Source organism: Apodemus sylvaticus, chromosome 10 (assembly GCF_947179515.1).
Source record: "Apodemus sylvaticus chromosome 10, mApoSyl1.1, whole genome shotgun sequence".
Lineage (NCBI taxonomy): Eukaryota > Metazoa > Chordata > Mammalia > Rodentia > Muridae > Apodemus > Apodemus sylvaticus.
In genome coordinates this window covers 96,189,473-96,204,350 of record NC_067481.1, presented here as the reverse complement: position 1 = coordinate 96,204,350, position 14,878 = coordinate 96,189,473, and positions in this window count along the sequence as shown.

Genomic DNA, 14,878 nt, shown 5'->3' with positions numbered 1-14,878 from the left:
TTTTTCTTTCTCATCCCCCTTTCCTTCCCGCCGGCTACCCCTTCCCCTTCTTAAATAAAGCCCACGTGGAGCTATCTGGTCTCATTGCGGTTCATGGTTCCACCTCGGCCCGGTGCCCGGGGTGCGCACTTGTGGGCTCGGTGAGCAGCGGCAGCCACAACGCAGGGAGCAGACAGGACATTCGAGCAAGCACAGAAATCAACACAGGAACCAACACATTAGCCGCTGGCATCTTTATTGATTGACCAAAAACCAATTGGGGACAAGGACCTTTAGCATTTGGACACGCAGATTCCCGATTGAATTAAAGCATTTGGACCAATCTCCCACAGCCAAGGTTGAAGGTAAGAGGTTTGTGGAGAGTTAGTAAACAAACCCCAGTGAAGGGCCTTGGCTGTTGCGTACACCCATCCTTTGCCCTATTACCTTATAAGAATCAGTGGGTTGGGTACTACCTGATGTAGGAGTAGGGCCCCATGTTCCCTGAGTGTCATCTCCTGTTCTGCTGGGAGGTGGGCTTTGCACACAAGGTTGTGAACAGAGGTTGCTACTCTAGGGTCTGGTTTCAATAAATGATTTACAAGAAAAAGTGTGAATCTGGACTCCTTGTGCTATATATAAAAGCTAGTCTGCTTCACAAGGTATTCAGCAATGGGTTTTTGGATGTGACACGAAAAACAAACTCCACAGGCAAGAACAGTAAACTTAAATATATTGTACTTCATCAAAACATGTTATCAGGACTGGAGAGATGACTTAGCAGTAAATAACAGTTGTTCTTCTAGAGGACCCAGATTCAGTTCCCAGCACCCACATGATGCCTCACCACCATCTGTTATGTGACTTCATCCAGATCCAGGGAATCTGATGTCCTTTCTGAATCTTAGTCATGTGCATGGTGCACATAAATTCAGGCAGTACACTTAGACATATACATCTTTAAAGAGATGTATATGTGCATTAAAGATCAATCAGTTGAGACAGTCATAAGCCATTCATAGAATAGTAGAAAGTATTGTAGATTTGCTTTTATGTAACTTTAATTTTTTCTTTCCCCCCACCCCCCGCAACTTTAATTTTTTTCAATGCCTTATTTTTGAAGGTTTTAATCTCCCTTGTAGCCCACCAGCCACCAGAGGTAGTGGGAAAGAAAGGATACAGGGATGTGGACCTGTTTAGAGATGGTTCTTTGGGGAAATCCCATCTGTGTTGTCAGGAAATGGGCAGTTCAGTTCATAGGTCAGCAGTGGCAGCTTGATCTATTCACAAACACTTCACAAATACACCAGCAGCTCAGTTCTGTAAAGTCGGGATAGTAAACATGGATTAGCAGCAGTTGCTCCACCTAGCAGAGTCAGCCAGGCCTCAGCCTCTATATTGTAGGAGTAGTAGGAGGGACCAGCAGGAACACCAGGAGACCTTCTTGGCTGTGACTCAGCGAAATGAAGATTAGCAAAGAAGATTGGAGACTAAGTGTTGCAGAGCCGGCTCTCTAAGCAAGCCTAGCTCAGCCTCTGTCACTGTCCACTGAGTCCTGTTTATACCCTCCAAACATCCTGTGTCCTCACATCTTTCCTCACCAGACAGACTCAGTATGTGAGTCTGTCTCAACTGACATCACTTTGCCAATCAGCCCGAGTCCTCAGAAGCAGCAAGAAGCTGCCAGAAGTCTTTTTGGGGCATTTCTCTCTGTGGAGTCCCGACAAATGGAACCCAACTACCCAATGTAAGGATGACCAACACATGAATGTCTTTAGTGAAGAATCCTCTATCATATGTCCTTTCATGTGCTTGCTTTAGCAGAACATCCTTTTACTGTGTCTACTTCAGCTAAACATTTCTTTGTGAGTCGGCCTTAGCCTTTCACCTGTGTCCTCTACAGCGAAATGTTCCTCCATGTGTCTGCTTTAGCAAAACATCTTCTCAACACAACTGACTTTCCAAAGAACCCTTAGGTTTCCACTTCACTCTTATCTGCTAGAGGTTTGTTGGGATAATCTCTTTGTGCATTGTGTAAAGGCTGCCTTTGAATTTTTCAAATGTTGAATGTTGTCCTGGCATAGAGTTGAGTACGGGCTGGTTAGGGTTAGGGGACTTTGGTATTATTATTTTTATTGAATCATCACCTGCCTTAGTGTATTTTGTAAACATACACTTCCCTCATCTTCTGATTGATTTAATAAGGATCTGACTGTCAATAGCTGGGCAGGAGAGAAAAGATGGGATGTCTAGAGAGATGGGAATGCAAGAGAAGAATTGGGAAGCATGAGATTCGCCATCCAGACATGGAGGAAGTCAGACATACCCGGGCTGGGTGAGAGGTAATGGGCCACGTGGCAAACATGGACTAGTATAAAAATATGGACTGCTTAATTAAAATGGGCTATATATGTTAAGGATATGCTAACTTCAGAATGGAAGTTCAGAAATGTGTTGAGGGAGAGGTTATGTCTTTGTTTCTACAGGAAATGAAAAGCTGTGGATTCCTTCAAAATTAATAAAGATAAGATTTGACCAGGGGAGACCTCCTAAAAATCTTGGCTGCAGACATGAAGGAAGAGATGAAGGAGAACAACTAAACAGGTGACATGAAAGCTGACCCGTCTTCATGGGGACAGCTCAGAGGCTGGCTGTCACATGTACGTCTGCATAGCCAATAAATCTTGTTGGCTAAAGAGATGTCGGGACTCATGGTTACATGCTCGCCTTCATATGGCGTGCATGGAGATGTATTTATATTACAGTTTGATTGTACCAGTCCAAATGGACTTATAAAGTTTGATTCTTTGCTGCTCAAACATAAAGCAGAGAACCATTAGCTAATTTGTACACAGCGCACATTCTACACATGTTAATACGAAAATGTATATTACCTTAACATTTCTATGTGTTTTCAGAGCAAAAGAACCAGACACCAAAGAAGACAAGCAGCCTGGGTGATCCAACCCCACAGATTGCTTTAGTTGCTGTTTCTTCAAAAATTTGTATTCAGGACAATTTCAACGTGCTACCTCAGCTGGTCCAGCCTCACAGACTGTTCCAGCCAGGACTTCAGGTAATCACTGCACTTTCCCATTACACAGAGCCTGGACAACAAATGATACAGCTAGTTCTGCCAGGACTTGGCCAATTTTCTTAGGGCCCCAAGAGATGAGGTTGTCCACAGACAGCAGAAAGCAATCTTAAGAACATGATGCCCCCATTCCCAAGAGGTGGGGTGGACGGTTTTTGATCGTTCAGTGGATGAGGGATGTTTGTCATCGCTTAGGGGTTTGGTCACTGCCCTAGTTAGGGTTTCCATTGCTGTCAAGAGACACCAGAACCAAGGCAACTCTTATAAAGGACAATGTTTAATTGGGATTGCCTTACACTTTCAGAGGTTGAATCCGTTATCATCATGGCAGAAAGCATGAAAGCAGGCAGACATGGTGCTGGAGGAGCCAAGAGTTGTACATCTTGATCTGAAGGTAACCAGGAAGAGACTAAGTCTTCTGTAGGCTGCCAGTAGGAGGGTCTCATCCATGGGTGGAGCTTCAAAGTCCACCTCCGCAATGATGCACTTCCTCCAACAAGGTCACATCTCCTAATAGTGTCACTTCCCATGAGCCAGGCATATTTAAACCACCACAGTCACAAACTGTCAATTGTCTCAGTCAGTGAGGAAACAAAATATAAAAGGTTAGATTTAGAAATCTCTTTCTTTCTTCCTTTTTTTCCCTCTATCTTTCTTTTTTTCCTATCTAGTATTGGAGAGAAAAGTGGGGGAGGGGATGAAAAGAAAAGAGAGGGGGGATAGAGGAGTGATAGGATACAAGAGTAGATTATTGAATGTACTTTTAGACTAGAAAACAACTACAAATCTCAAATATATTACATTGGTATGGATTTTGTATATTGATAGAAATTTAAGGTTATTTTTGATACTATATAGTATATATATATGTTTTTACTCTTATTTTAGGTATTATACCTATGTGACTCACTTAAAAATATAATGTAAAGTTCTAGCCCTTGAAAACTACTATTACATACTTTTTATGATAATTAAGAAGTGTGTTACTAGTCAGTCAAACTTGTGGTCTTACTAGGTACCAGTTTAGTTTATTCCAAAAAGAGCTTTATTTATCCCCTATAGATTTCTTTCTTTTCTTTTTTTTTTTTTTTGTTTTTTCGAGACAGGGTTTCTCTGTGTAGTCCTGGCTGTCCTGGAACTCACTCTGTAGACCAGGCTGGCCTCGAACTCAGAAATCCACCTGCCTCTGCCTCCCAAGTGCTGGGATTTAAGGCGTCCCTATAGGTTTCAAAGTTAAGCAGATAGAAGATAGCTGGAAACAAGCAACATTTGCCTATTCAGGTATACTTTATTTATTTATTTATTTATTTATTTATTTATTTATTTATTAATGTAAGTACACTGTAGCTGTCTCCAGCCACCCCAGAAGAGGGCATCGGATCTCGTTATGGATGGTTGTGAGCCACCATGTGGTTGCTGGGATTTGAACTCAGGACCTTAGGAAGAGCAGTCAGTGCTCTTATGTGCCCTCTCCCCCTCAGCCTTCTAAGTGGGAATTTCTAGACCTCAGTGTAGCCACAATCTCCCCCACCTAGGGTGGAGTGCTCAGACCAAGGTGAAGTCCGTTGTTCTTCCAGATCTACAGTTTCCTGAATTAAGCAGGCTACCTTGCCAAGCAGTGGAGCAGTGGAGCAGTGGGGCCAACACCCTCTGAGCAGACTCTGGAACCTGGGGGCGAAGGGTTTCACCCAACCTTAAATTCTCAGTCATCCATCAGCAACCTGTTGTCCTGGTCTCCATCCTTTCCCGACACCTTTCCATCTATCCCCAGCTTCCCTTCCAGGTGCCCCGTTCAATGTAACTGTGGGCAGTTACATTCTTAACCACTGAGCCACCTCTCCAGCCCCAGGTATACTTTAGATAGATAAATGCCCTTCAAACACTTCAGAGATCTACACAATATGGCATTTCAGTTATTTTAACAACAGAAGGGTTTTCATGACAGTGAGATACTGCAGGTCCTGGCAGCAACCCCATCCTACTTCAAGAAGATTATGGGCATTGAAGAACCTCCATATGGAGTTTGTTTCAAGAGTGGCAAAGCTAGCCACTGAGCAAAGACAATGCCCTTTCCTTAGCAGCTAGCAGCATGCTGTAAACCACGGGCAAGCAAGACATTAGGAAGTCAATTGTCCAACTTTGCAGAGTCGAGGTAGGACAGTCCTTTATAATTCCTGCGTCTCAGAAAAGTCTGTCACATATTCTAGGCCTGTAGACTGAAGATGGACGCCTCAACATTTCAGAGAAAGCTTGAGTGACTGTCCAAGCAGACTGTAGTCTCTGTCATTTCTATATTCTTGGGAGCTGCTTTCTCTGCACTTCCTGTTTACTCAGATATTAAATAACCTTCTCAGGTCTTTGATGGAGTTGAAGGCTAGATAGTTACAGTCTCACAATTAACCTTAAGTTGTTTATGATTTAAGAAAATATTTTTTGGGGTTGGAGAGATGGCTAAGTGGTTAAGAGCATTGACTGCTCTTCCAGAGGTCCTGAGTTCAATTTCCAGCAACCACAGGGTGGCTCACAATCATCTGTAATGGGATTGGATGCTCTCTTCTGGTGTGTCTGAAGACATATACAGTGTATTCACATACATTAAAGAAAATATTTTCAGCTCTAAAAAGACAGTTTTAGTTTTGTAATACAAGAAATGATAAAAAGCAGTTTAGGTTAAGAACTTGGGACTTACCAAGGTCTGATGGAGAGTGGATTACTTTCTCCAAGGCTGCCAAATACAAATGGACTGGAGAATGGGAATGTAATTCTTACCTGATAGTTCCCATAATTGTTCTTATTGTATATAGTTTGTTTATGTTAGAGAAAGGCCTTTTATTGGACTAAATGGGGGGAGATGTTGGGATTATCATTTTGTGCACTGTGTAAAGGTTGTCTATTATTTAAGTGTTGATTGCTATACTGGCAGAGTGTTGAGTACAGGCTGGACTTTGGTATTGTTATTTTTATTGGATCATCACCTACTTTAGTATTTTGTAAACAGTCACTTCCCGTACGTTCTGATGGGTTTAATAAAGATCTGATGGCCAGTAGGTGGGCAGGAGAGGAAAAGCGGGACTTCCGGCAGCGATAGGAACTCTGGGGAGGAATTGAGAGGTGGGAGATTCGCCAGTCAGACATGGAGGAAGTCGGACGTATCAGGACAGAGTGAGGTAGCAGGCCACGTGGCACACATGGACTAGAATAAACGGGTTAATTAGGTTACATGAGCTAGTTGGGAGATAGTCTAAGCTTTCGTAAGTATGAAAAGTCTATGTCATTATTCAGGAGCTGGTGGGTCAGAGACAGTCCCTAAAAGGGATGCAGCTTTGGCTCTCTGCTGCCCCCTGATGGATACATTAGGAATGGGTGATGTCTTAAGACGGGTGATCAGGGAGTGAATGGAGAGAATGATTAAATAGGCTTGTCTAGGCTAGGATCAAGGCTAGGTTCATTGCCAACCCAGAGGTGATCTCTTCAAGGACACTGAGAGCACAATCCAGAGCCAGGCCCACAAAGTGGGTAGGGTCCCTGGTCAGACTCGGGTCAGCCGGCTTTAGACACCTGCCCTAGATGTTAGTTCTCATCTCCAAGAAGTTCTCTAATCAGGATCTGTGTGTGCTCTACCATTGCCTTGCTAAACTTCCTTTTGTCCAGGGCAGCTTCCAGCATTGAGGACGTCTGGTCTTCCCTTACTCTTGGAATCTGCCTTGCACTATAATGTTGAGGATGGCGCTCAGTCACATGTGGTTTCACCGCTAAGGCTAAATCTTCTAGATGTGTGCTTTTGTATATGTATGTTAGATGCAAAGTCCTTGTTTTCTATATTTCAAATATAATGTCTTGGGTTTTCATTAAGATGTTAATTTATGAGGGCTGGAGACATGGCTCAAGGGTGTGCACTGCTGTTCTGAGGATCCGAGTAGTTCAATTCTCAGCGCCATGCAGCAGTTCGCAATCACCTGTAACTCCCTGTCTAGGGGGATCTGACACTTCTCCTCTGTAGGCACTTGTATTCACATGTGCATACCCCGCAAACTCTAAAATAGAACAAAACACATTGTAAATGATATTACTTTATTTTTATTAATAAAAACAACAGAAGCAGCAACACAGCTAAAGGCTGTACAGCACTTGTCCCGAGTTGGATCTCTACTACTGCAAGACAGCAACAAATTCTGACACCTTTGGTTGGCATGGGTGCACGCCTGCAATCACAGCCCTTCACAGCTAGAGAGGCAGGAGGGGCAGAATTTCTAGGCCAGCCTGGATCATTTAAGGCTTTAAGACCACTGCCCCACCTTCACGGCAATTTTTTAAAATTAATTTTACAAAATTATATTTTATGTGTGGGTGTTTTGCTCTCATGTACTCCAGGAGGCCAGAAGAGGGCATCAGATTCCCTGTAAATAGTTACAGGTAGGTGCTGGGAATAGAACCCTGGTCCTCTGGAAGAACAGCCAGTGCTTTTAACCACTGAACCACTAAATAAATTATTCAGCTCCCTACCGCCACCAATTTTTTTACATAGGGAATGTTGTAAAGAAGAAATAAGGCAAAAACAAACAAACAAAAAAGAAATGAAACCTAATCATCAAGGAGGAAAAAAAGCTATAAAAAGCTAAAGGCATACAAACACACTTAACTAATTTTTTTTTAATATTCATTTGTTGTGTGAGCATGTGTGTGCATCTGTCATGGCTCACACGTGGAGGCCAGAGGAACCACTTGTGGGATTTTTTTTCTTTCTATCATGTAGATTTCAGAGACAGAACTCAGGCCTTCAGGCTCGGAGGCAAGCACCCTGACACATTGAGTTCTCTTGCCAGCATGTAAATACATTTTCAGTGAGAATATCTTTTTAAAAATAAAAGGTTTGCTGAGTGGTTGGTGGTGGCACACGCCTTTAACCCCAGAACTCAAGAGGCAGAGGCAGGCAGGTCTCTGAATTCAAGGCTAGCCTGGTCTACAGAGGGAGTTCTAAGATAGTCATGGCTACACAAAGAAACCCTGTCTTGAAAAATCAAAAACCAAACCAAACAACCCCCCAAACCCAACCAACCAAAGAAACAAAAACTTTTGGACAAAAAAGGATTTTGACTGGGAAAATAAAGTTTTATCTCAAAGTAAGCTATTGTTCTGGGTCCATAACTGAGTTAGAGAGATAAGGTCAACATTTTAAAATTCACTGCTTTTTTTCTTTGGTGCTGAGACTAAAGGTACGTGCCACCATGTCCAACTTCTCTGTTGGGTTTTTTTTTTTTAAAGTTTTTTTGAGACAGAGTTTCTCTGTCTAGCTCAGGCTGTCTTGGAACTCACTCTGTAGCTCTGTAGATCAGGCTGGCCTTGAACTCAGAAATCCACCTGCCTTTGCCTCCCAAATTCTGAGATTAAAGGCATGCGCCACCACTGCCTGGCTCTCTGTTGAATTTTTAACAAGAGTTAGGATTTAAGCAAGTTTGTTTTAATTGTTTTTTGTTCTTTTTCTTTTCTTTTTATTTTATTGTGTGTTTCATGTATCTCAGTATGGGTACCCACAGAGCCCAGAAGAGTATGTCAAGTCCTGGCATGGAGCTGGAGTTACAAGTGTTGTGAGCTGCCCGATGTAGGTGATGGGACAAATATCAGTCCTCTGATAGATCCATAAGTGCTTTTAGCTGCGAATCCATCTCTCCAATAAAGAGGGTTTCACTGTGTAGCTCTTGCTAGCCTGAAACTTTCTAGACCAGGCCGCTCTTGAACTCATGGAGATCTGCCTGCCTCTGCCTTCTGTTGCTTTGATTAAAGGTGTGTGCCACCAAACTAAACAAAGTTGTTTTTAAATCTCACTTTACAACTCTAATTCAATAATTATTATCCTAGGTTATTGTGGTATACTCGATACCGCACGTGTGAAACCAACTTCATGGGTCCATCTGAGAGCTAAAGGCACTGCTAGGTGATTCTACAGAAAATAAAAATCTAAGAGGAATTGCCAGTATTATAGCACTTTCCTCTCTGTTGCAGGTCAGCCAGCTTCCAAAGAAAGATGTGGGCCTTACAGGTCTAATGAGCCCTGTGTCATGTTAGTCAGAGAAGCCATGGAGACCTTAGACATTGTCCTGTAACTGGTACACACCCTGCAAAAGGGAGGTGTCTAAAGAACACCACATTATCAGCAAGACCTAGATGAACCCCAGCAGGTGACCTAGTGGACAGAGGGGGAAAGGGAGCCCTGGTGTTCCTTGTGGTTGCCAATAGTAACCCTAAGCAGCCTCAGTTCACTTTAACAGGAAAAAGAAAAACCTTTAATTTTTGGTTATACACACTTCCTTTGTTTCTTTCTTTCAAGATTTATGTTTTTTTTATGCATATGAGTGCTTTATCTGCATGTACGCCTGCATGCTAGAAGAGGGCATCAGATCCCAGTATAGATGGCTGTGAGCCACCCTGTGGTTGCTGGGAATTGAACTCAGGGCCTCTGGAAGAGCAGCCAGTGTTCTTAATCACTGAGCCATCATTTCAGTCCCCACCTACACTTTTTTTTGAGATAGGGTTTCTCTGTACAGCCCTGACTGTCTTGGAATTCACTCTGTAGTTTGGCTGGCCTCAACTTCAGAAATCTACCTGCCTCTGCCTCCCAAGTGCTGAGATTAAAGCCATGTGCTACCATTGCCTGGCTATACCTACACTTTCTTAAACATCCAGTAGGGAGAAAAACTGAAGGAATTTGATAATAATTATATGAACAAGCTGGGCATTAGTGGTGCATGCCTTTAATCCAAGCGCTTGGGAAGTAGAGGCAGACAGATCTCTGAGACCAAGACCAGCCTGATCTACACAGTATGTTCCAGGACAGCCAGGATTCTATACAGATCCTATTTCAAAACAAAACTGTAGTAAGCAAAAAGAGTCAGACTGGCTCTGGAAGGGTCCCTCAGTGCTATGCCAGCACTGTAGGACCAACGTACAAGGACAGCAGCGGGCACATCATTCAGGGACGGAAGTTGAGGAGTCCCAGGTACCTCCAGCCACACGGTGGCATGTGACCAGCTGTCAGCTCAGAGTCACAAGCACCACGAGCTCTTTCAAATAGTGTCTTTTTTCATCTGCAGTCATTACCATCATCTTCTCCTCTTCCTCCTCTCCCCCTCCTCTGAGATGGCATCTAACTAAGTAGCCCTGGCTAGCTTGGAACTGGGCTATATAAACCAGACTGGCCTCAAACCCACAGAAATCCACCGGCTTCTGTTGGGACTAAAGGCATGTCTCATCATTCCTGGGGTTTCTCATTCTTGAACTACTTTTCTTCTCAATGAACTCCTAGAGTTCTCTCTCTCTCTCTCTCTCTCTCTCTCTCTCTCCCTCCCTCCCTCCCTCCCCCCCCCCTCTCTCTCTGTGTATGTGTGTGTGTTAGTGTGTGTGTAGCCCTGGCTGTCCTGGAACTTGGCCTGTAGAGCAGGCTGGCCCAGAACTCAGAGATTTGCCTGCCTCTGCTTCCTGCTTCACGAGTGTTAGGCTTAAAGGCATGCGTCTCGCCACCAGTCAGCTTTGGTCTCCACTTTTATTTTCACCATCACCAGCACAGCCTTCCTTTAATGCTGTAAAACAACACACATACACACACACACACACACACACACACACACACACACACACACACACACCCTAGCTGTAATTCCCTCCACTTGCTATGCTGTGTTCAGTTGATATCCCTGGGATTCCTCCTTTTTTTTCTGAAGGGAAATGGAGAAGCATTGGATCTGGAGGAGAGGAGAGACGGTGCTGCAGGACTGGGAGGAATGGAGGGAGGGGAAACTGTCGACGGGAAAAATAGAAAAAAGTTGATGTGGCTTGAATTTTTATTATTGTCTGTCTTTAACAACTCGATTAAATCTTTCTTTCTTTCTTTAAAGTTTTATTTATTTATTATATGTAAGTAAACTGTAGCTGTTTTTCAGACACCAGAAGAGGGCATCAGATATTATTACGGATGGTTGTAGAGCCATCATGTGGTTGCTGGGATTTGAACTCAGGACCTTTGGAAGAGCAGTCAGTGCTCTTAACTGATGAGTCATCTTTACAGATCTAAATTTTTCTGAAAGCAAAGCAAGGAGGGTGGCATGTAGGGAGCCTTATTGGGGTGACGTGCCACCTGGCAAGAGTCTGACATTGGCTAAGGACAAGGAAATGGGCTGCTTAGCAGGGATCTGACATCAGGGCATGGAATCTGACACTAGAGTGGAACAAAGAAGCAGGCTTCAGTCATGATTATGACTTTAGGCTCCGACAAGGAAGTAGGCTCAGATATCCTGATCATCCTTAGAAACAGCATCACCAGAGTGATCACGGGCTTTGTGTTTATTGTCTTGCTTGATTCTCATTGTACTACTCACCCTTAATACCTGCATGTAATTAAAATGGTATAAAAGTGAAAAAATAAACCTGCCTTCAGTCCAAGAATTGACTGAGACCACGCTGCAGTTTTATCTAATTGTCTCTTTTCAGTCCTTGCTCCTGCGCTGGAGAACTTGCTGACTGACTGAGCGGGCTTGGTCAGAGACAGACGGTAAAGCAGGGTGATTAAGAGTTTGAGATCCCGGGTAGTGGAGGCACACGCCTTTTATCCCAGCACTTGGGAGGCAGAGGTAGGCAGATTTCTGAGTTCAAGGCCAGCCTGGTCTACAGCATGAGTTCCAGGACAGCCAAGGCTACAAAGAGAAACCATGTCTGGAAAAACAGAAAAACAACAACAACAACAAAACAAACCAAAAACCACAAAACAAAAAAGAGTTTGAGGGAAGGTTAGTTGTGGATACATGCCTTTAGTCCCATAAAGACTGCCTCAAAAACAAATTGAAGGAGGAGGAGGAGGACAAGGAGGAAAGGAAAAGTCTAGGAACGGTCTGAGGTATAAACCTGATTAAAAAAAAAATGTGTCTTCTCATCTGCAAACACAAGCAGCTGAATCTCAGATACCCAGGCTAAACAGTCCAAGAGCACCAACCCAGAGGAAGGCAGTTTCAGCTAGGAAATACACTTAATTGGGTTGTGGCATTGGGTTGAAGATCCCGTGTTGCTGTGTCGCTCATGGGTGACGAACCTGGTAAATGTCCAGGAGATGGGAACAAGGGGCCAGGCTATCTATCCAGCGGGTTGTGGTTAGGGTTTAGAAAGCTGAGGATGTCTGCACTCTGTGCACACTTCCACAGCTAACTATCCTGTCTTAACTGAATCAACCTTGCAGGCCAGGGGAGGGCGCTGAAGACCTGACAAAGAAGAGAAAGGCCAGACTTTGTTTCTCCCCAGGTCCCATCTCTTAGGCTACAGGAACTCCATAGTGTCCCTTCCGAAAGCCTTGGACCCATTGGCCCTGCGGTGATGCAGTGTGGGCAGGAAAGGAGCCTGGGAGCCGTGGTTTAGGTCAGAAATGTCCAAGAGTGTCCATCATCTGATTAATCTATGTTTGCAACATTGTATCCAACAGATCCAAAGAAAGCACATACTGGGTGGGTCTCTTAGGGCCAGTCTCTCCACTGGGACCCAACGTGGTGTGGTCACAGCCTGCTTAGGAACAGGAAGTGGATTTTCCTCCTCCTAAGGTTCCAACAAATCAAAGTCTGATTCCATCAAAGTTCACCCAGAGCAACCAACGAGCTCCTTGGCACGGATACTCATCCACAGAGGCAGGTGACCCTGAAGCAGCCACAAAGGATGATGGCTAGCCTTGTAGGGTCAGGACCTTTTGGAAAATTCCACCAGACCCCCATCTCCCCTTCCAGAAAGGAAAGGCTAATTTATCACTCTGTAGGAAGAACAGACCATTGGTCTCCTGTGGGGTGGGGAAAGGCTGGAGCCTGTAACCAAACGGGGGGGGGGGGGGGCAGTCACCTTTTCTCCTTCTGGTGCAGGACAACCCCAATGCGAGTTGGAATAATAAATTCCTCTTGCTTTTTGCACCAATTCCCAGCTCTGTGTTGTTTACTCAGCGGGTCCCCGGAAAGCTAAGGCTCTCCAGAGTCTTAAAGCCCTTCACTGAGAGCAATTGAGGCTGGCACAGTAGGGGAGTGTCTTGTGGGCAGAGTCACGGGTGGAGGATTTCTGAGATCCTTTCCAGGATCTGCTGCTGGAAGTTGAAATCATCTGCCACCCCAAGCACAATGACAGTCTGTCTGTCCATACAAGTGCAGACACTGCCCTGCTGAGACTGACAGCCTCTGCTGTTGTCTGAGCACCTTCCCCCTCCCCCATCCCAGGTTCTTCCGGATTGTGCTCAGTGAGTGTCTGGGGAACAACTGAGTCAAAGCAAGTGGGGGTGCTGGCTGTTTCCATTGAGAGGCTCCAGGGAATCTTGTCTTGTCCCTTCCTGTCACTGGTGCTACTGCTGATCTAGCTCAGTTAAATAAGTCAGTCATAAAATGACAGGAAATGGGGCTGGGGAGTAGGCTTAGTAGTTAAGAGCACTTGCAGCTTTTGTGGAGAACTTGAGTTCGGTTCCCAACACCTGCATGGCACCCCGCAACAAATTTTTAACTCCAGTCCTGACAGGGAGGGCGTCTTGCAACCTCTTCTGGTCTCCTCACGCCCTGCTCTCAAGTGACATATACTCACACAGGTACACACATACAATACACATAATTAGAAATGACTTTTGCCTTTTTTTTTTTTTTGGTTGTTTGTTTGAGACAGGGTCTCACTTTGTAGGCCTGGCTGTCTTGGGATTCATTATATAGACCCAGGTAGCTTTGAACTCTGCCTGCCTCAGCCTCCTGAGTGCTTGGATTAAAGATGTGTACTGACACATCAAGAAGAATAAAATAAAGCTTTTATTAAAAAATGGTAAAAAAAAAAGTATGGTTCCAGTAACAAGGTCTCCAAAGGAACCACAGTCATAATCTACACAGCAGTAGACTAGTGGAGGAGTGTGCTGCTGCTGCTGGCTGTCCAAAGGCAGATGCTTAGGATCCTGTTCTGGGATCTCAGGCTTGCATGCCTGACTGGAAGTCAGGATGCTCATGGCGCACTGAGCACGGCTGAAGGATGTTTTTCTCATGGTGGCTGCTCCCACGGTTTTTCTTTCCATGACTGAGTGGACTCCTGTTTGTTCATCTGGCTGCTTTTAAAAAACTGGCTTCAAAAACAAGCAAACAAACCTGAATCTCCCCCGTATTGTTCCAAGATTTGTTCGGCTGTGCGTAAAGTCAATATAAACGTTTGCACGCAGGTGTTTGTTCCAGAATGTCATAACACTCCCCCCCCCCCCTCGCCCCGAAAGTCTGACCTCACTGTGCCCTCCCTGGCCACTAGGAATGTCTGTTTCCTTTGTGCTTTAAATTATATTGAATTCTTTCTTTCTAGAGTGTTCTTTCTTCCTTTCCTAAACTTTTCTTTTTGTTTCAGTCTTACATTGTATTCCAGTTTGTCCCATGAGTCCATTTATCTGGCTGTTTTTTCCATTTTCTTGAGATTTTTTTTTTCCTGATGAGCATAAGATTTTGAACATGATGAAATCCAATCACCTTTTGGTGACGGTTTGCATGAACTATCTTTTTTTTAAATTTTTTTTATTTTTTAATTTTTTTCCGAGACAGGGTTTCCTCTGTATAGCTCTGGCTGTCCTGGAACTCACTCTGTAGACCAGGCTGGCCTCGAACTCAGAAATCTGCCCACCTCTGCCTTCCAGGTGTGTGCCACTACCGCCCCGCTATGAACTATCTTATTTTTGTTATTTGAGACAGAGCTGGATGGAGTTTTACGATATGTTTAAGCAGGAGTTTTGGCAGGAAAGGAGAAGGGGCTAGGAAGCAACCACACAGAGCACCCACGCAGCAA